At 41.1% G+C, this 21,899-nt stretch overlaps 1 protein-coding gene across 3 annotated transcripts in view; it reads right to left on the minus strand.

Moving 5' to 3' along the window:
* klhdc8b (kelch domain containing 8B) overlaps positions 1–21,899 on the minus strand; it is a 221,182-nt gene that overhangs the window by 197,832 nt on the left and 1,451 nt on the right. The gene's annotated exons all lie outside the window — the stretch shown is intronic.

Raw genomic sequence — 21,899 nt, forward strand, 5'->3', positions numbered from 1 at the left:
AAGCCTAGGTGGCTTTCTGGCGAGAGTTTCACTTTATGGTGTATTCGTGACATAAAACATGACGTCAGTGACGTACGTGATGCTTCAGATAAAAATCACAAACAGGCTGCCTGCGGGAAGTTGGAATGGGGTCAGTAGGTGATTTTTAGTGGGTTGACCCACGTTTAAAAAAACCTGTGTAGAACTGCCAATTTTGGTTGAAAAGTGGTAATGTGTGACATGGATCAGTCCACTTGTCACTATAACCAGACCAGGCATGAACGTAGGCAGGGGTGAAGAGAAAAAAAAACAGGAAGAATCACTGATCCTGCTTTTGATTTCAATTATCAAAATGTAAAGATCATTTCGGTCAATTTTTGATTTAGAATCGAAATTTTGACATCACCCCAGTGTTTCACTGACAGGAGTGAAAACGAAGGCTGCTCAACAACTGCTTACCACCGCGGCATTTACAAAGTTATGTTTATTTGTCTTATCTTTTTTTTCTTTTTGCTGATCCGAAAAATTATCCAATCCGTGACTCTGATCCGTGAAACGATCCGAACCGTGAGTTTTTTGATCCGTTGCACCCCTAACTCACACACAACTGGGGCAATGGAGGCTTAGCAAAAAATAGGTATGTAGTTTGGATTCAAATTAATTCATTAATTGTTGGCTCTACTTTGATTTAAACGATTTCTTTGAAAACAGTATGTTCAAAATTGTGTTTGATGCCAACAGTGTGTGCTTGCTACACCAGCCTGTCATGTTCAGACTCCATCTGTTGAGTTGATAATGCCAGCTTTGAGTTTTAATCCACAACTGGGTTAAGGTCAGAGTTCTCTCACACACACACACACACACAGGGCTGGCCTTAATACCAGTGTTTGACTGGTTTAATTGGAATAGGAGGGATGCTGGGTAGGTTTGACTCTTTGCTCAAATCCCTAGTGTTGGATGTTACAGATTCTTTATCCTGCTGTGCACTTTATTCTAGTGATGAATATATGCAATACAGCACTTCTTTGTGGAGCAAGATGAAAATATTCATTTGAATGGAAGAATATGATTGACATTCACATTATTCATAACACTTGACACCCTTTTACCTCTACTTTTCTCTTACTTCTGTGTAAAACTGAAATTAACTTGCATTAATGGGCAGGATTTCATACATTTTTAATTTTCACAGCCTCACCGTGCAGTTATATCGAGCGATGCGCCTTCCAGCAGAGAGAAGAGCGCGTGAAGCCCACAGCTCATAACGCGTATGAAGTTTTCTGAGAACACAGCAGTGTACCGCTCTGTTCAATAGAGGTGTTAGACTCGAGAGATGCAGAACACCACTTTGGAAAAAAAAATTTAAAATCAAGATGGGGGTTGAGGAAAATAAGAGAAACGTGCTAAGCAACCAAGGGAAATAATGAAGTAGGTCAGAAAAAAAAAATGTTTGGGGTTGTAGGGTGAGAAAAAGAGAGAAGATGGATTGGTGGGTTGCTGCAGAGAGTGTGCCTGTTGTAAACATATACAGATATATATCAGCAGATTTAGGAGCTGCCACTGATGGCTGTGTCTTCCCCTGAGAAGGGTTGCCTGGAAACAAGACTTAAACAACCAACAAATGAGCAGAGGACAGACAGGGTGAGATCTTCCACTGAAGGTCAGAATAACAAAGAGGTGAGACTGAAGCTGGAACGTGGAATGTCAAGAGAGTGTTTTCAACAGCTTGTTTATGCTTTATTAGATATGACACTGTGAAGAAAGTCAGGACAGAGAGCAGTATGTGTGGTATGCACTTAGTGTAAACCAACCATGACGTCACACATTGGTTTGTGGACTTTGGCAAATGTTTTGGGGTTTTCCGTTGTAGCCAGTGGATAGCTGTCGTGTCCGCTCCAAAAGTTAATGGGGTCTATTTTGGGCAGAGACCCGTCCTCCATCCAAGGTTACCAGGCAGTATGTGTGTAATGCACCGAGTGCAAACCTACCGGGACGTCATTTACTGGTTTCTGGACTACAGTTTTGAAGCTTTGCATTACAGCTACTGGCATCTTTGCCATAAGTGACTATATTTGGACAAGAGGGTGGAGCTGGTGAGGATGTTGCTTCAAACACAAAGCTTTTTTGGCCAAGTATAAATGTAAAGTCACATGACAGCATTAACCAGAACCAAGAATTTCATATCCATTGTTTGATCCCTCAGTGACGAAACATTTATAAGCTACAGCTGCGTCAATTTACCATACCAGCTGTTTTCCCACCAGTTAATCAACAGCCACCAGCTGAAACTTAGACGTGCTTTAGCTCGTTAAAACAGTAAAAGTAGTAATGCAAAACTGAAGTTCTTGTGAATTGAAAACACACTCTTTTAAAGTGTGATTTCAGTGTAAAAGCCCAAATCAGAAGAATACGGTTGATTCAGCTCAGAAACACAAATAGAGTTCACACCTCCGCGCCCACATGTAAGATGTATTTTATCACTCTCCTTTATTTGTCACTCTGCTAAACTGTTTTTATTATGTTAGCTGTTGGTTCATGGAAACACATACATTCTTTTTTTCAACCTTTATATCTGTTATAAACCTTTATACATGATCATAGTTTATTAGACACGAGAGTTTTGGTTTTTGCCATCGTTTCTATTGGGTATGACAGCAACATACTCACTGCACTACATTACTGTTTAGACATGGGAACAGGGTGACAATACTTCAACACAATCAGTTGAGGCAAGAAGCACAGGCCACCTACTGAAGAGAGAAGTTTTTTAACCCGCCAACATTTTACCACAATTAAAACTGCTTTAGTTGGAAGTAAAATGGAAAGTGAGCACACTCAAACATTGATAATATTTCCTTCTGCACATGAAAATTGTGTGTCCAAAACTATGGTAAGTAAAAAGTTTAATTCTGTCTCCTGTAAAGATATTGAACTACATTTGCTAAGTCTCTGGTTCACCTAATATGTTTTGTACATTGAGGGGCCAAAATGTAACTTCAAAATAGAATGGCACTCAGTACAGTGTATACCTATGCCAAGACCCTATAGTCCCCTTTAATTCAATCAATCCTAATGCAATATCAAACTCCATAGCCCTGTATCAATCTCAATAACTGCTTAACCATTATTTAATCTCACTGGAGTAACAGCCACAAAACAATAAGACAACAAAATAATGCAGATGGGATCTTCTGGTAGAATATTTGGTTAATAAATAGAGAAGCAATGCTGAAATTAAAAATGCTTTTTTTATCCATTTTAGATCACATACAATACATATCTGCCAAATAAAGAAATTTAAAAAGTCAGTCTCGAGGTACAGAGTTTAGCTGCTGTTAGTGTAGCACGGCAGGGACCAGATTCCAAGGATGTTATATTACAAGTGGACACAGCCTTGGAGGTGGAACTGCATCATGTGGAGATGTAATTACACGGTTTGACCACTACGGAAACTGGCTTCAAAGCCTGACGCTCCTCCTGTGGGCTTGGGTGGAATCACATTTGGTAACGCTATTAATCAATGACGCAACTTTTCAATTTAGTTTGGAGTGACATTCAGTATGGGCGAAGTTGATGCGTTATACAAGTAGGCTTTCTGTGTCACAGGGGTTGGGGGTTGTGAAAATCATGAGTCGGTAATTTTTGTCCATGATGAAGAAGTTTGGTTGATCAGCAGACCTGCCAACCTCCATACATGACCACGTAAATCATGAGACCAAATCTATCCAGGGTATCTTGGGATTTTAGTAATTTATCATTTTTGCATAGGCATATGCATATCTAAAAACCTCACCTTACCTTCATGAGAAGGCAACAGAGAAAGAGAGAAAGCGTCCCTGTAACCATAGTAACTTATCACTCCTGCTGCCTGCACTGTGGTGCAGAGGAGAGGAGCGATGCCGCATCTCTTTCCCTGCTGTTATCAGTTATAAATCATGTTTTTGCCGTGAGGGAATGGACATGTGGCGTGGAGCATGTGAAAAGTGTGAACTGTGTGAGACACTGTATGAAAGTTGGCCCTGTTCAAAATTATAATCCTGATAATAATCCCCATTTTTACCAAAATGCATCTGTAATCTGATTATGTCTGTTTTTTCTGCAGTTTTAACAGAGTACAGTTTTTTGTGACCTAATTACACAACGCCGCACCATGTATCCCATTACCCTCCCAAGTCTGATTGGACTGTACAATACAGAATTCGAGCCTTCGGCATTCATAGGCAGCAGCAGGCCTGAGTCATGGTGGAGCAGCAACATTAAGAGGCTTTCACAGCAGGACAGGACACAGCAGAGGTGGAGCTCAGCACACTGTGTCTCTTTTTTTCTCCTCCCTCTGTTTCCTTCGTAAATCCTCTCCTCTGTCCACTCTCCCTCCCTCTAAACAGTTGTTTTCTCTTATTTATGCTGTCCATATCCGTATATCTGCCACGGTGCAGCCCCCTCTCGTCTCCTCCCTTCCTTTCCAGCATGAGCCACCACGGTGCATCTAGGGACTCACTGTGCCATTCAGCTAAATCTCCCCACCCAGCCTAGCAGTTTCCCAGCAGATGCTGCTTTCTTCCTTAAATAGATAGGATGGAGGGCCGAATCAAGAGAAGAAGCAACAGAGGGAGGGAGGGAAGGAGGGAGGGAGAGGAGACGCTGGAAGAGAGAGGATAAACATGGAAAAGGCCAGTGAGTGAGAATGATAAGAATGAAAAAAGGAGGGCTGAAGGGAAAAAAACTGAGGATGAGTGGGCTATAGGGTATTAAAATAGACAAGAAATGGAAAATGCTAAAATATATCTGGCTGGCACAGTTATGTTGACTAATGGGCCTCAAAAGCACAACGCAAAATAGAAACTAATGTGACGTGAGAAAAGGATGGCAGTGATCAGACAGGAGACACGATGGACACTTTGAGCCAGTCCCAATACACTTGTTGACCCTACCACTAAACCCCTCTGTTTTGCATGCTCACATGTTGGGGTATGCTAGGATGGGATAGAGGGGTAGGGAAAAATGTTATCACTACATGGCCTTCCAATCAGAGGTTGTAAGGCCACTCTTGCATTAACCCTCAAATTATGGCATATGACACCCGAAAAATTAATTTAAGTCCTGCAGTGAGGTTGGCACCACTCCTCTAACATCAGTGCAGACCTGCAGCATAGGAGCACGGGTCGCTAATGTTAGCCTATAAAGCATTGTTATTTAAAGTGGCTAGTAACAAAGCAGTGGTCTTTTTTTATTTGATGGCTTGATTAATAGTATGAGGTCATGAATGCATTGCGAGTGTCAATGCTTTTCTTTCTCCATCAGATAAATGGCGATGGTGTGATAGTACCCAGATTGCCATATTAACGCAAGAGAAATCACCACAGGTGAGGACGGCATATCAGAAATGTCCAGCCACGTCTGTTTACGTTAACTTCCTCGTCAACTACTTATTACGTACGAGGTCCCGTTTCATGGGGAGAAATTTAGATGTCCAGATCCAGAAATTCAGAGTACTTTAATATCAGGTCTGTTGAAACCAAGCCCAATCTGATACTTGTGTTTACATATTATGTATACTTGTGTTTAAATATGTAATGTTGTTTAAATATGTATCTGGCATGTAGACATCAGCTGCTTCTTCACAGGCTACTTGATACAAACACTGGAGGTCATTATTTAAATCTATTACAAGCTTAAATTATTGATATGATAAGCATGAAAGTTTAATTGGGAAATGTGACTCCTGAGATTGACGTGCCACATTCAGCTGATGGTTTTAGTAGAAAGGATGCATCACTCTGTTGGAGTTATTGCGGTGGTCCCTCCCTCACAAATGATCTTTGGCGCCAGCTTTAGCAAGCACACAAACCTGAGAACAATTACACTTACAGCTTTGACAATAAAAGGTGCGGTATGTGAGAAATTTTTGTTGAGATATACGATTTACAGAATGTGAAGGAATAACTGTATGATGTCAAAACATAATAGGTCTCCTTTAAAGTTGGGATCCGTCCTCATGATTACTAAAACCTACAGACCTCAACAATTCACATGTGATGACTTATTTAAATCAAAAAATTTAAACTAACATTTTTGAAGTCTTAAAGAAGCCCATGTTGTATGATCTCTCATCAGATGGTAAGATAAGGCAGTGAAATTTGATCAGTAGGATTTTGTTGTCAAACCTCCTGATCTGTCTTCTGGAGGAGAGCTATTCCAAAGGCTCGACTCATTTTAGTGTCCATTTCAGCCTCGGAATGTGAGTCAGCTTCTACCCAATGGACGGGGTCCAACAGGGTGAGAGATTATTTTGTCCCTTACGACATCCACACAAGTCATCAAACCAAGTGCTAAGGCTGACTCATCTTATTTCATAATCAATTACAGTGGATGATGATGCTCACTGTTTTGCATATTTTGTCATATATTTCATGTACTTACAATATGTTATGCTCAAGTCTGTGTTTTACTGAGCAGTTGTCCACCTTATGTACCAGAAGATTTCTTGGCTTGGCAGTACATTCCTGAAACCTGGCAAAGCACAGAACCAAGACGTAGTCCAACACATAACTCCCATAAAACAGCAAATTGTCATTTTTACTCGTCAGCTTATGTGCAAATTAAACAAACCAGATTCAAATGACGTCACGTCCACACAATCTTCACAAGCTTCACAACAGCCTGGAATCATCAGTTACATCCAAAGAAATCCTCGGGGAACTCTGCATTCTGTCTGGTCCCATTCCCATAGATGGGTTCTGAATGTTTCAGCTGCCTCTTCACTTTAAACCAGTGGCTGCCAAATGTTCACACTGCAATGAGTTTGGGGTCGATAAATCATTTCTATTCCTTTTGGAACAGGTTGGATATGTTCAAAAGAGCTGGCATTTACACTAACACCTTCTGACTGACACTATAAGGCAAGTCCTAATCTCCTCGGCCGAATGATAGGCACATCAGAAAGGCCTCCATATAGGCATCACATTTCTACAATTAGCAGAAGAGTTCTTGCCCCTGGGTCTGTCAGCTGAGCTTTCCACTGCAGTAACACACAACCAAAAACTGCCCCAATAATCTAACACTGTTAAAGAAAATCAGGGCCCGTATTCACAAAGACTTTTATCTTAATGTTAGGAGTACTCCTAAATCGGACTAAAAGTTTTTATGGAGTTTTAGGAGTCGTTTCTTAAAAGTAATTCACAAAGCCGCTGAGACCTACTTTTAGTTACGAAAACAGTGAACTCCTAAACTAGAAGTAACTCTCTGTTGCTATGGATGATGTCATTTTATAAGGACGCACTTAGAAGCGGTGACAACGGTGATTGGTTGTTGAGTGACAGGGCAACCCATTGAAAAGTCATTTAGGCTACGCAATGCATGAAGTGAAAATAAGGACGTTGCCTACAAGCCCATGACGAAGCCTATGAAAAGATATTGGATAAAGAAATGTATTTATGAGGAGAATTAAGTGGCCCCCCCCCCCCCCCCCCCCCCCCCCAAACAAAAACGCTTCGGACAAAAATGACAAATTAGAAGATTGCGATGAAAAACATGAATTGCCAAATTGCCAAATTGCCAATAAAAGCGGCATTTGCTCGAAAAGCTGCGTCAAACCACTCTCCATTAAAATTCGTGAATCGTGTGTTGATCCGGGCCATTTCGCAACAATGTCCAGTATATTGTAACATGCGTCAAAGACAATTTGTGTATTGATGGAATGCAACTTTTTCCGATTGACAAAAGCGCTATTCGCACGTGACTAGTATAACCTGGGGACCTCCAGTAATTTGTAATAATTGCGAAGGTCGTCTGTGATCTTAATCCCATGCGAATGTCCGTAATTTAAAAATTCCACCGCAAATTACCTACCATATTTCACCAAACACAGAGGTCATTTGATAATATTAGTCCCGTGCAAATCGGCATCTCTGTGATTTGGGGTTGTTTTTTGTTTTTCTTAAGGTTTTTTGTGTTTTCCACACCTTTTTCTGCCTTTTTCCCGGTCGAGAATTATGGAGGCTGCATTGGGAATTATGAATGAAAGTTTTGACAGCATTTTGGGTGCAAATTCAGGAGGCTCATCAGAAGAGCGAAATCTCTAAAGATGATTAGATGTATTACATGCATGGCAGCATGCGGTAAGGAACATTTTTCCATCTTTCAACAGGCTCACCAGTTATTATATTAAAAATATCCATATCTAACCGTTATGCTGCTCCAGCAAGGGCTCCGGTGCGATCGATCCAGGGGATAATGTCAGTAAATTCGAGTTAAAACACAGACTTCGCTTATCCTGTGCGAATGCGCCGCACAAAACACGGACATGGTGTGATAATTTCTAAATCACTTGAGGTCCCCAGGTAATACTAGTCCCTGCATTTTCCCCCTAGCCAAATACCGGAGTGTTGCCAAACATTTTAACTCTGGCGTTATTGGATTGTTTCAGTTGATTGGGAACGTTATTGCATCCCTCACCAACTCAACCACAACTTCAATCCCTTCACGGTCCATCCAACATCGTTTTAATAATTCCCTGTCATTAAGCGTCTTCAAAACATTCGGCTGTGACAAGGTCTTAGTGAGTTAGGAGTCCTCTGGACTACTTCTAAGGTCTCCCAGACTTAGGTGCTACTTTTAGGCTTAAAATGTTTTGTGAATAACTCTTATTTTCAAAAATTAGGAGTCCTAAAGTTACGACTGACACGCCCATTATTTTTAGGAGTTGCTCCTAAATTCGCCTGTTAGGAGCTACTTTTATCCTTAAGATTCTCTGTGAATACGGGCCCTGGTCTTTTATCCCAGGGAGGAGAGACATGCAGCAAAGGGTCCAGACTGGACTCGAACCCAGGCCACTGTGGTGAAGACTCAGTATAGTAGTAACTATGACTATATTCTATTCATTGTTAATCAGAGGTCACTAGTAGGCAGACAGCAGTCTGGATCCGGCAGAGGCTGTCTTATCTGGACCCTGACCTATAGCCAATAAGTTATTAAGAATAATAATGTTTGCAGATCATTTCTATTTTAACTGGCACAGCTTTTCCAGTTCTTACATCACTGGTTGAGCGGCAAAATATCGTTCCAGACTTAAGAATGATACACCCTGAATGTTGAAGGCCCTGACAGCATTGTAGCCCAGATTTAAAAACAAATCTCACTTCTCTCACTGAACAAAGAGAAAGTGGGTCAGTGGGACATAAGACCAGACGGTTCAGTTTTTACGATGTGTTGAGATTGTTTATTATAAAGTTAGTTGGGACTGTTAAGATGTGAGGTGTAGTCAAAAAAAAAGAAAGGGAAAAAAAGAAAAAAGAAAACTCAATGTACACGTTTGACTGATTTTTTCTACAATAAAACACTTTAAGAGGCACATTTTTAAAAAGCTTAGACATAAGTTAGACATTATGATGTCTTAGACCTTTCTCTTACTGGACCTCATTGCTGTAATTCTTCTTGAAATCTAATTAATTTATCATTTTTACTGTTGACTGTATCCATTACTCTGTAGTGTTATGCAATTTTTAAGTTTGTAACTTACATCATTACTTACTATAATGCGTCAGTTATTAAGTTTTACAGGTGCTTGCAGGGAGCTTTTCTTACATTTTCCAAGCTAGCTGTTTCCACTTGTTTCTACCGTTTGAGCTGAACTAAGCAGCTAGCTGCTGCTGCATCTTTAGTGGACAGGTATGAAAGTGACGGGTATCAATCTTCTCATCTCCTTCTAACTTTGCAGCAGAAAGTGAATACATGTAGCAACACACACAGAGGGTCAGGTAGACTACGACTGACCCCCACAAGAGCATTTGTCATTCCCATGTATGACTCAGGTATGACCAAAGCAGAAATACACATCCATCCCAAAATTAAATAAATAAATGACACTATTTTATGCTGCAATATGTGTTGAGAAAAGAGAAATGAAGGGGGATAAAAGTAATCTGGGTAAACTGGTAGATAGAGAGTCTTGTTAGATAGTTTAGAGACTTTGGTAAGAAGTATTAAGAACCCAACAGTGTTGAACCAAGTTTCTGACTTAACACGCAGATGACCAGATCATGAAAAATACACAACTCACACTAAACTCTTTTTCTTTTTTGCTTCCTATTTTTGGACAGCTTTTTTAAACAATCATCTCTCCTTGTTTACACCCGGTCGTCAACGGTCCTGATTCAAATTGTAAAAATGAAGCATGTCGACAATAATCTCACAGCTAGAACAGCACCATCTGGGTGATTTCACATCCCGTCAGACTGGAACAGACCTTGCCATCTCCTGACTATCAAATCATAAATCAGCACAATAACCGTCCGTAAGCTGTCCGTCCCTTATGGTCAATGTTGGTTGCCCAGTCTTACACATGGGTTTAATATCTCTAGTAAACTGAACTGGAGGGGAATGCGAATGTTTGATTGAAGAAGACCCAATCCAATTGTATTTTCCCAGTATAATCACTATAGGGTATTCCAGAAAAGAGAACACGCAGTCCAAAACTGTTGGGATTGCTTTTGAACTGTTATTATGACGACCATCTGTTAGACTTAATCTAAAGGACTTGGATGTCAGGAGTCATTATTCAATGAAGTTGTGAACGAAGAGGGCAAGAAGTGAACATTTGTAGATGGACCTGATGAAGGATTAAGAACATATCACAATGTTTGTCTACAGTAACTTCCTAGTAGAAAACCCCTGCATCACACTAATTATATATAGTTTAATGTTCTTTCTTCATAATGTTCTTTCAAAGTGTATACACCTAATTCATCTAAAAAAACATGTTTTATGTGTTCATATCTTATTACTAACAACACTTTCACTAACGTTAATTTGGAGACTTACCTGTTGGGCCACAGACTGAACTGTTTACACCAAACTATCAGTTAGCTGACACTGTTGGGTAGACATCAAAGATACTAGCTAAGCAACAGAACATGAATTAACCACAACAGAAACATCAGATACATTGGACCACCATGTTGATCTATATATCTTAAAACTTCACGGTTAGAGCAGAATGTAGAGTCACTGGGTTAGGATTAGGGTTAGGGTTAATACTGCAGCGAGGACAGTATTTAAAGTTGCATTCTCAAGACAAACGCATGATTGTTCAGACATAGACACTGTGGAGCTTTGACTTGAATGTCATCATGTTAACATATTAAAAAACTGCAATGCTTACTTACATTTTTTAGTGGTTATAATATTTACCAAGCTCACTATCTTTGTTTAGCATGTTAGCTGCTAAATTACCAAACACAAAGTACAGCGTGGGAATGCCATTAACTTTCAGGTATTTTGTCTTTAACCAAAGAGCCTCAACCTGCTGCCACTGGACAGAAATTCAGGAGATTACCAGACATTACAGCTCTGGGAACCATTTTATCTGTAAAATTTTAATCCTGGAGCGAAGACATTTCAGTCGGAGACCAATGTGGCAGAACCAAATGACCAACAGACTGACACACATCCCCAGAGCCGTGCTGCTCGCGTAGCTAAAAACAAGAGGAGGACGTGGAGCCCAATGGAGTCACAGTCTCCCTGTTAGGAAAAGTCTGAAATACTCTGTCTGGTTCATGCTGATACATTATCTATAGCATCTAGTGAAACCAAAAACCATGATGTTATCACACACCTGCTGACCACCCAACACTGACCCCCTTTTCCCTGTTTCCCTTTCTTCCTTAGCTCCACAAGTTTGTAGTGGGCACTCGAGGCTGCTGATCAGCCAAACCATGGATATCAACGAGTGGGTAAGAACAGGGCCTTAGGGGCCAGAAAATGAAGTGCTAGGGAGGATATGGACATAGTGAGTAAGAGAGCAAAATAAGAAGAGAGTGTACAGTAAGTCCTGGGGAACACAGCATGAGAGTGAACAAAAATGATGAAAGCAGCACTTTGCCTTCTGCATACAGCATGACTCTGGGGCTGAATGCCGATGAGGTTTTCTCTGCATAGTTCTATGCAGAGTATCAATTAATCTGCAGTGAATCATGTGGTCTGCATTACAATAACCACACCGAAATATGTTTTCTCTCAAAAGACAGATGTGATAGGTCAAATGGACATGGGCCTTGAGGCTGTCACACTTGGGGGAATAAATAAACAAATCCAGAACAGTGTGGTGTGTGTGAGTTCATTCATTTGCAGCCATAGTTGGTGTGTCTGGTGTGAATTAGTCAACAACTTCATGATAAATGCAACCTGTCTCCTCAAAGGAAAGGTTCAGCCCTTGTGGCAACTGTTTGCACACCTCCCCAAGAGCTGGTATCAAAGCCAGTGCTACTGTTGGCAGCAATCACATGAAGCGATCAAAGAGCAATCAGTTTCCATGAGCTGATGTGTCTCTGCGCCTCTGGCAAACTTGAAATAATACCCACTTCTCCATGTGGCAGGAGTCACACAAAGCAATCACACAGCAGCGTGTTTCCCTCCAGTCTGAGTTGGTGCTTCTGGCAAGTCTAAAAGTGGAAGCAATCATAGCAAATAATCAAATAGCTCTGTCTATGCTGAGCTGCTTTCTCTCAATGCTGAGCTATATACTAAAGTCATTATGGTAATCATTTAATCAGCCTCCCCCTTCCTTCTAAATTATTAATGGGTCTGTATTAATTCAACTAATTTCAGCCTGACAGTTATTTTTCTTGAAAACATTCAGCTTTTGTCTTTTAACAGTCCACAACATGTGACAACAGCCTGGAACCAAACCTTAATGGAACTGCCCCCAGTTACTTATTTCATTTTTTTCCCCACACCTTTGATGTCCAGGTCTCATGTAAATTTGTGTGATGTGTGAAACATAAATAAGCACTATCATCAGTACTGCAGTCATTTTATAGCATCATTTATTGACATAGTTAAAATATAGCTGGGATGGTCGTCTTTACTCGTTTTGTATAACAGAGGTCAAAACTGGGATTAACATGTTCAAGCTAATTTTACTGTCTGACCCCCAACGGACTACTGTCTGTTATTAACTATTTAAAAAAATGACATGAAATATTTTTTTGATCAAGAACATCCTCACACATCTTACAACAAATGTTTCTTATTTTTTAAGATGTCCTTGTGAGTGTTTGGCTGAAGCAGAGCATGTCAGCAGGCTGGAGCAGTGAACATTTCTGCTCCTCACTTATGGAGCTGTTGCTCCCCCTGCTCTACTCCAATCACTCACTGCTCAGTCCAAAAAAAGAAATAAGTCTGCAATGTATTTTAATTTCAGCTTAACCTGTAGCCTGGCATCCTGCATAACTGGGCCAAAACCACATTTTCCAAGCAGAAATCATTTAATCCAAGTTACAAGTCCACACATTATTTACTCAAGTAAAAGTACAGATACTTGTGTAAAAAAGACTCTGGTTAACGCAAAGTACTGATTCAACTTCAACAAAGTATAGGCTCTGAAATGTAATCAGTGTATCAAAGTAAGAAGTATCCCTCTGAAGGACATTTCTACCGGCCATTTCTGTGCAAAGCTCACTGAACCTCGCGTCATATTAATAAAATTCATAGACTGTTGAACTTAAAAGTAGCATCCCAGCTGTTCCTAAACACACAACAAAGATAGTTGATTGTTGAGCGTTATTCCCAGGAAGTCAAATAACCAAACAGCGACGGCGACGGCGACGGCAACGGCGACGACGACGACGACTTGATTTAAGGTTAGGGATGGGGTTAGGGTTAAGCAAGTGGTGGTTATGGTTATGATAAATGTCCCCAGAAGTGAAGAAAACATGACTGTTACAGCTTTACAATGCCATACAGTCATTTAGCCAGAAACTGATTTTATACAACTTTTTTTTCAAAGCAGACATTTAGACTTAAGTCTCAGCAGAAAAGGCAGAAGTTTAACTAATAACATGACCGTTGACTCCATTCAATGTAAGTGTCCCAGTGAGACATGACACGCAGCCAGCTTGCAAAATACAGGGCCCTGAAACCTTCTTTTTCTCACTAGCCCCCCTCACAGGGATCATGTGCGGAATTTCCGCATCCTCCTCTGTGTCAAAGTTTCAGATGCGGGGGAGGGGGGAAATTTTGCTGCAGCAGAGGAGAGCCGGCATCTGTGTGAATGGATACGCTGGAGGCACGGAGTGGGGGTGTGTCGATCTGATGGTGTTTACAGTCTGACAGCTAAACAGATCCTTCACTCATCAAATAAAAGAAAAATTAACCACAAAAGCAACATTTCAGTACCAAACAACAGTAACGTGGCAACTGGTAGTGTCTCTGGCAAAAGAAATACCGCAGTTGTCTGTCCGTCCTTCTGGCTCTTCATCACATTTCTGCCTGAAAAACAATGTCCCCGGCAAAAAACTTTTAACTCACCAACTGTTTATCTCCTTCCCCTGTTGTGTTGCTGTAGTTACTGTCTTGAAAAAAACCCTGCGATGGTCAGTCCCCCCAACCGACACCTCGCTGAACTTTCCCCCAGAAAACAGCCTCCCTCTTCACGAGTGAGAGAGTCAGACAGCATCCTGTTTACTGATGGCGATTATGTGATTATGTCATTTAGAGCGAAAAATTTAACTTTGTTACTTTCCAGGATGCATGGTGGGTCAGGATCTCAATCACAACACATTATAACAGCATCCATATAATTATAAACAGTCAGCGGTTACATGTTCAGGTTAACAGAAGGACACCGAGGCAAACAGGTTGAAAAAAAACACATCGACGTCATCATCAGGATGTGTACAGTCACACCTGTTTTGGATCCACAGCGCTGGTTTGCTGTGTAAGTGAATTACACACCAATGCGGCTTTACGCTGTGTGTGAAGCCGCTAACTCTGCCTCGTTGCCAGTTGAGTTGTGCATAAAGGAAATGCATGAATATTGTACCATGTACTCAATGGCGTAGGAAGCGGGGGGGACGGGGGGGACGTGTCCCCTCCAATATTGGAGACAGGCGCATTTGTTCCACCCAAAAATTATACCGCGGAAGAGAAACATATTTTATTTTGAAATCTCACTTGCTTTTATTTTGAAAGCGCAACACAGCGTCTTGTCACCGACCGCCCTGCCCCCTCACAACTGGGACTGTTTGGGAAGCGGGAGTCTGCAGCTGGCGACAGGTCAGAAGCAGTGTGGCCAGATTGGGCGGTTTTCCGCCCAATTGGGCTACTTTTGTTGACGCCAGGCGGGAAAAAAATACATTGGGCGGGTGAATAAAATTTGGGCTGCTTTTGTCCACATTTGGCGGGTTTTTTAATATTGTGAAAACAGCACTCTGAACTGCGGGAGCCCATCACGAGCGCCGGAGGAGCAAGTTAAATAGAACAGAAAAGCACCAACCCCCAGCTAACGGCGAGGAGCATCTCTCTCTCTCTCTCTACCCCCCCCCCGAACGTGAATCAACTCCTCTGCCCTGAGTGAGTGAGTGACACAGCGCCACTTTCAGCACAGTACGTGAACGAGAATCACAGCGATCAGCGATGCGAATCATGAGTGAGTAACAGCGCAAACGTGATTCGCGTCCTGGCGTCCCTCGTTCGCGAATGACCTGTTGAGGACGTGAATCGCGTTCGTGCTGTCACTGAATCAGCTTGAACGTGAATCACGTTCGCGAACGTGAGTGACGGCGCGAACGTGGGTGACTTTTACTGTGCAGTAAAATCACTTAACATGGATGGATGCATGGATGTTAGCAACACCACGCTAATTTTAGCAGTACGGTTACTGAACGTGAATCAACTCCTCTGCCCTGAGTGAGTGAGTGAGTGACACAGCGCCACTTTCAGCACAGTACGTGAACGAGAATCACGTCCTCAGCGACAGTTCTCTGCGTGCAGTAGGTTCGCGAATCATGAACGAATCACAGCGCCAACGTGAATCACGTCCTCACAGTTCTCTGTGTGAGTCGCGGCAGTCCCACTCCCGGCCGGCATGCTCGCAGCTGAGCTCAACTGAACTGAGAAAGGAACGAATCAGTTGATGAAGTGATTCCGTTCACTTCGTTCACTCAAAAGATTTGTTCGTTCGAACGACACGTTCGCAACCGACACAACACTACAGCAGCTCAGTTTAAGTGATTTCTTTCTCATGGGGAAGCAAAGAAAGAAAGGAAATGTGAGTTGGTAATAATTTTGTCCAGGACGATAATTATATTACACATACACATGTCTCACAACTAGAAAGGAGTTAGTCTGTCTGTGTGTTTTTCGCTTGTTCTTGACATTCCCATCAGTATTTTTCTATACCTTATTCATCTCCACTGCTTTCATATTAGAGATCAGATGAAGTTCAGCTGGAAACTAACACTGGTGAGGGTGATGCAGGGAGAGCCAGCACTGCAGAGTTGCAGGTAGGTGCTGTTAGGAAGGGTGAGATGATTTTAGTTTGTTGAACATGAGAGGAAGGTTTAAACATGATAAGAAGTGAACACGGTTTAATTTAAACAATAATATAAAAAACATGATTTTAATATTGCACTAGCTTTAGCAACAGTGCAGAGGCTGCAGGGATCATTCCTGAATTGCCTGTAGAGGTACTTATACTATTTGGGCAAGTGGCAAACCTGGTCAGGTTACTTTTGGTAGTCCCTGTTTCATCCTCTGAGGCAGAGAGAAGTTTAAGTGTCCTCCGCAGGCTCAAAACTTGGCTCCGGTCCACAATGACTCAAAACAGACATCAACATGTTGCTGTCTGTCATGTCCATCAGGATAAACTCGATTTACTGGACAAGAAGTAAATTTGCAGGCAATTTGTGGCTCTTTCACCTAGGCCAGTGTTTTTCAACCTTTTGCGTGCCATGGCACATGTTTAACACTGAAAAAATCACATAGAAGGCAAATTATTGAATGCAGGACTGTACAGTGCTATCCAACTGTTATTTGTAACAGAAAACTACACAGGAATTGATATGTATCAGTTCATTACATTTATTCTAATGTCTTTTTTGTTTAACTTTACCTTCACAGGCCAGTTAGTGGAAAAGGATATCAGTTGAGAGTAAAAATTAAGTTGGTTTATATGTTAAAATTCTTGATGCTGTTTTTACCTTTCACCTTAACCTTTGCCTGTATCTGTGTATGTTCACTGAGGCATAAGATACAACTAAGAAAAAAAAATGTATTCAGAAAATTTGAATTCAAATTATGATCAGTATTCTTCAGTGTAGTTAATTTATGACATAAGTCTGTTCAAACCATTAGCGGATGTGTCCCCCCCACTGTTAAACTCATTCCTACGCCCCTGCATGTACTAAATGTTGTCAGAAACTCAAAACTATCCAGATATTTCAGCCAGATGGCCAGCCCGGTCACACAGTTTGCTGCACTGAGTTGGGACTGAGCCACAAACCTAAATGTGTGCGCTCATGCTTGTTATTCTAACCTCACTGCTGCTGTTGCTGCTGGATACAAAACATTTGTTTTATCCCCAGAGGACCTACCTTTGTCCCCAATATATCAAACAGACATAAAACAAGTTCATGCAAAAAAAAGTTTCACACAACTCCAGTGTCCTGCACCGTCTGTGTGTTCACAATCCCTCCGCCCCGGCTCAGCTGTACCTGGTCAATGGGCCTAATGAGGGGAATCATGTCAACAATAAAGTGTAATTAAACAATAAGGCAGCTGCCGTCACCCTCACACAAAGTACACAAACCTGTTTACCTGTGTGCCTTAAGAGAATCCACACACACCATGCTGTTTTAATTAACATGGCAGCAACCTGCTGACATGTGGACCGCACAGGAGAAACAGGCTCACACTGTGTTCCATCTACCTCTTTGCAGGTTGAGCGATTGCTCTTTACTTTCTCATAGATTCTGTTTGTCACTTCACCTTATCTTTGTCACATTTGAATCAAAAATATGACAATAACAAAAAATTGCTGGACATTTTAGAAATATGTTTTTTCCCTTTCTTGCCCAGAGCCAAAGGATTGTGGAGATTGATACCACTCACATATCTGACGCTACATATTAACAAACAGACAACAGCCACTTAGCTTAGCTTAACATAAAGACAAGAAGGAGGGAAAACTTTTCTGTCCAAGGGAAACAAGATTTGCTTACCAGCCCCTCTGAAGTTCACTAATTAACACGTTTAATCTGTACAAAAACGGAAAGTGTCGAAACAAGTTGTATTTTTTCAAGGGGGTGATGTGAAAGACTATTTCTTGGCTCAGCACAGTGGGGGACTCTTGACAGACGGAACAAACTGTGAGTAGAGGATCATTTGACCCAGAAGCCTGCAACTCATAAGCTAATGTGCTAGCATATTTTCACTACTAGCTGGACTCTACTGCTAAGCGAGCTGCGAGGAGGTTTTCTGATAGTCCGTCTATTAGAAAACCTTGTCACAGCTCACAAAGCATTTTGTGATTGCTTTGACAATATTGCATTTGGAGCTGTTATTTCAAGAAGTAAAATAGAACACACTCCAGTAGTGATTTATTACTGAAAACAGTAATAATGTGTTCTTGTTGTTTTTTGATTGTATTACTATATTTTTGGAGAGTTAAGCTAGCTTTAGCCCCATGCCTTCTGTCTTTATGCTAAGCTGGAAGTAGCTTCATATTTCTCATGAGCTTTTCCTGATATATGATGTAATCACTAACAAAAAAAACATTCAAACCTTTTTTCACAGACTATTTGAAGATGTTGATTAAACACTCACATTCAGTTCATATTTCCATATTTATTTGATTTGCAATAGTGGATTTCAACTGAGAAATTTGAATATAGTGAAGCCAGGCTCCAAAATGATAATAGAGTATTATTTTGGATGAAAAGTGTCTCAATTGGAAATCCTGCACCAACCTATTTTGAACGTCATTTCACTTCAGGGGTCAGGAATCAAACCACCAACCTATATACACAGCCTATATACCTCCATATTTGTGACATTTAATATGAAACATTAAATGCGTTGAAATCACTTAACATTTCAGCAACCTAGCAGTGTAATATGTGTTTACAAAAACGCCTTCACATCAATATCCTCTCTCTTTCAACATACAGCTGAACAAATTAACAAAATGATTACACAAGTTTTGCAACACGATGATGTTGTAAAAGAGGGCCGAAAAGACGCCTCAGACATCCAGACCAAATATCACCCAGTTTTCAACAAGAAATCCGGTCAGTGCTCGCTGGGTTTAGTTTACAGACATGTGAGTGGTCCTGAACGCCTCCTCTAACTCTCTCGAAAAAGTGAATACACGTTACCGTAAATGGAAAACTATTCCCTTTAAAACACAGACTTAATTTATTTCAACTACCTAATGGTTATTTCCTCTCCATGCACCATCCATTTTTATTCCTCTCTCCAATTCTCTCGCTTTCCTTCCCTTAGAAATATTATCCAGACCTGAGTGTCCCCTGTGTTGGCAGGCTGGACGTCCGGACTGTCCACTGGAAGCAGCCCACTTAATCCTCTGATGGGAGTATTGGCTCAGTTCCACACTCATCCACCCGGGTTAATGTCTGTAGCTGCCTGGTGTGTGTGTGTGTGTGCGTGCATGTGTGTGTGCGTGTGTGTGTGTGTTGCAGTCGCCATATTTGTCCCACACAAACCACCTTAATCAAATCTTAAGACATTTTGTGCTCTACACTCACACAACTACTCTGTCGTGCAGATTCCAGGGGCCTCATCTACCCAAGCAAGCACAGAACAAACTCGAAATGTGTGCGCAGGAACTTGTCAGAAAAATCGGTATTTATGAAATGTAAATACTGCCAATTTGAACACAAAATGAACAATGACAAATCTTCTCTACTCTACATTCATCTACTTGTGCACCCACAGGCTCATTTAAATACAGAAACGCCTCCAGAATTACAGATTCGGTCAGCCACATCTCTCTGCAAGTCCTGGTAGCCTCAGTGTGAGATGGAGAACATCACAGACGCCAAGTTAAGATACTGTAGCATCCCAGAAGGAGATGTGCAAGGAGCTTCCCAGCATGCACCAGGAGAACAGAAGACACTAGTTGAGTCTTCAGTCATCTAGTCTAGACCCTCGACTTTAGTTGTCAAGTATTAAATCGACTATTAAGTATTCTGATAATTGAGTAATTTCTTGCAAATGAAATTCTCTAATTCCAGTGATTTAAATGTGGTGCTTTAGTCTGGCAAATGTGGAGACGTGACAAGATCTCGAGGAAAAGGGTTTAAAATAAAATGTTAAGCCTCTTACTACTACACTGAAACGCTGTATGTTGTCAAGCTGTCACTGTTTAAAAGAAACTGGAATTCTTGAAATTCCGCTAAACCTAGCTGTTTAATTTGACACTACTACAGGTGGCAAATACAGAATGGAGGCAAGTAAAAAATGACTTCTCTCCGAGAAGTTAAAGCGATCAAATGAAACGCACCATTACCTTGAGTAAACTTGTGGATTTCCCTGAGTTTGAACATTGTTGGAAACATTTGCTGTAATGTAAAAACACAGCTCAACAAAATATATAACAAAGGTCACAATGTCACATATTATATCTTTTAATCTATCAATGTTACCAAAATGTAATAGGTCATTGTAAATGCAGGTTATAATTAGAGCCTGATATTGGCGTGTCTCACAGATATATCTGAGTATCAGTGTACCTGTTGTCTGATATGTGCTGATATGAAAACTTTTTTTTTAGAAATGATAAGCCAGAAGCTTGGGTGATTTATAATCACCGAATTACCATTTAAGTGGACTGTTTTAATGCACAGATGTAAATTTGGAAAATAAAGTGTAAACTACATATCCTGACTCCATAACACATCTTTATCCCAAGCATTTGATATTTTAGGAATCATTGAAAAAATTAATCCATCATCATTACTCAAAGAAAATAATCAAAACAAAGAAAAACTCCTCTTCAAAAAAAACAAAAAAAAAAACATTAGCAATCTATTAGCTATGCTTGCATGGTTGAGTCGATTCATGAATCAGTAATTTAGGAACTGGTTTAGCTGCCATTACACCTGTGTACCACAGAGGCTTTGTTGGTACGCCTTGACAGGAGTGGTTCTAACTGTCCACAACAATAAATTCATCACTCAGAGTCTATGTGTGGGAGTGAGTGTACATGGTTTATGAACAAAACTGTGTGAACACATGGTTGATAAATGCCCAGGATGCCGGCATATGCTCTCAGGTGAGGCTTCTATCCATCACACATCACAGTGAATTCAACAGGGGGACAGGCTTCAATTGCTCGATCACAAACCATCACAGGCTACAAATAGCAGGTAATTTAAGGATTAGACCCCCACTGCTTTCATTCTATCATCACAAAATGGCCAGATAATGATGGTGGAAGAGAAAAATGCTGGGAGAATGGAAAACAGAGGGGAAAAGACAGGCAGAACAGATGTGAAACGTAGCCCCCGGAAACAACCTAATCAAAAAAGAAATTCATTCAAATTCACATGGTAGCTAGAGGACCGCGTCCTGCGGTTTGAACTTTTGGATACACTTAGCTGTGGAGTGGGTGGCTCAATTGTTTGTGCAGCAGAAAGTCAAATGCAAGATTTAAAAAAAATCAACAAGAAGAAATGTGTTCCTTCCTCCAGACAGCACTGACGCCATTTAAAACTATTAATGGATGAGCGAAATCAATTTGCGATGCTTGTGTCATTCATGCTTTTTCAGTTATCCCTTTCTATCAAACAAGCCATTGTGCCAACAGCGTCAATAGCTCATTTCCAACATGAATAATTTCATAGTCAGGCAGTCCATTTGTCATCGTCCCTCACTCCCTCTGCTCTTCGTGATGGCGAAGAGGCCGAGGCCGCTCTGTCAGAGCAGGCTGCAGCCTCATGGTGAGTCCTGATTGAGGGTGGCATTTTACTGGCACAAAGAGAGCTGCCACAGCACCACGCTTCTCTGCTGGATCCAGCAAGACAGGCCCAGACGCTGCGTGTCAGCTGTAATCCTCATTATGCAAATTAACTCACACCAAGTTAGGAGCCATCGTTGCAGGTCGGAGAGGAAGAGGAGAAGCA

This window comes from Sparus aurata, chromosome 7 (genome assembly GCF_900880675.1).
Source record: "Sparus aurata chromosome 7, fSpaAur1.1, whole genome shotgun sequence".
NCBI lineage: Eukaryota > Metazoa > Chordata > Actinopteri > Spariformes > Sparidae > Sparus > Sparus aurata.